This window comes from Haliaeetus leucocephalus, unplaced genomic scaffold (assembly GCF_000737465.1).
Source record: "Haliaeetus leucocephalus isolate CR32 unplaced genomic scaffold, Haliaeetus_leucocephalus-4.0 Scaffold526, whole genome shotgun sequence".
In the NCBI taxonomy this organism is placed as follows: Eukaryota; Metazoa; Chordata; class Aves; order Accipitriformes; family Accipitridae; genus Haliaeetus; species Haliaeetus leucocephalus.
In genome coordinates this window covers 2,703,239-2,704,477 of record NW_010972962.1, presented here as the reverse complement: position 1 = coordinate 2,704,477, position 1,239 = coordinate 2,703,239, and the positions used below count along the sequence as shown (strand labels likewise).

Here is a 1,239-nt window from a genome sequence, read left to right as displayed (position 1 = left end):
AATACAACCGAACTGCTTGGCTGTTTGTTAGTCGCAGGAGCCATGCACGGCCCAGCTCAGACGTCCTTCTGGCTCCCAGGATCCCCGTGGTAAATGCTGTGGGGCCTCGCAAAATCCTGTCCTCTTCGCTCGCCATGCTGCTCCTTTTGCATGGAGCTTCTGGGAGGCGAGGAGGAGAGTGCAGAAGGATGTCCCGCGTGGGACAGCAACTCCAGACCCCTGGGGGAAGAGAGGCTGGTCCCAGTGTGAGGGAGCTGAGGGAAAGGCAAGGAAGGGAGAGGAAGGACCGGTGGCAGGCAGGACAGAGGAAAGGGTAACAACTGAAGCAGCACCTGAGGGGGGAAAGGAGGAGCACACAGAGGGTGTAGCCACAGGGAAGTGCCTGCCATAGCCAAGTTTCAAGAAGAAAACACCTCCACGCCAACCCCCCCCTGAGTAAACTACTGCAGATCCATTAACCCTTTCTAATTTCTTCAAATCCCTTTTAGCATCAAATTCACTTCAAGCATTTGTTGAAGGTTGCTGTAAATTTGAAGGCGTCAAGCCCTTCTGAAGATACGTAGCGTGCTTGTGAATGTGGCTCCACGTGACAGAATGTTATTTCAGTTTTACACCTCCAAATCTATAGGAAATTGGATGCTGCGACTACAGAACGTTACGGTGAGAAATGGAAGCCATCAAACCTGAGATTTATGGTATCTGTTCACCACAGGATCCTGATTCACTCTTAAATGCCACCTGTCTTGTGTACCAAGTCAGTCAGAGGTACAATGGGAGGAAGAAAAAAAAAAAGGTCTGTGATTGTGCAGTGGCGCCCTGTCGTGATGTATTACTTGCGCTGTGGAGCAAGTGAAGGCTGCGTGGGTAATTTTAAAGCTGACATTTCCTGTCTTTCAGCTGCTCTACGTAGCTAAAGTACGACTTTTTACAGGGCTGCATGGGCCCTCAGCGCGGCCGTACCTGTGTGAACACGGGGAAGCTGCGCCCACCTGACTGCAGGTGCTGGGCGGGCGAAGCTCCGGAGGCGTTTAGGGAACCACAGCCTGACTGACGCTCGCGGTTTAACAGCTTTGTTTTCCGTTTCAGCCACTAGCTTTGGGAAGAAACCCCACGGAACAGAACCATGGAAAGTGAGGAGCTCTTCCCTTGCCGAATATCAGCGTTCTCTCCCCAAACCCGGAGGGCGCCAGGACTGCCCGCGCCGCCGGCCGCTGAGGGGAGGTGAGGGGCGGGGCGGGG

The 1,239-nt window shown here is 53.8% G+C and overlaps 1 protein-coding gene across 1 annotated transcript in view; it reads left to right on the top strand.

The window, feature by feature from the left end:
- Positions 1–277: 277 nt before the first annotated feature.
- The window catches only part of SYT14 (synaptotagmin XIV), an 84,799-nt gene continuing 83,837 nt past the window's right edge, over positions 278–1,239 (top strand). The window contains exon 1 of the mRNA XM_010576440.1: positions 278–296. The gene's annotated coding sequence lies outside the window, so the exon portion shown is untranslated. The remainder of the gene's footprint in view (positions 297–1,239) is intronic.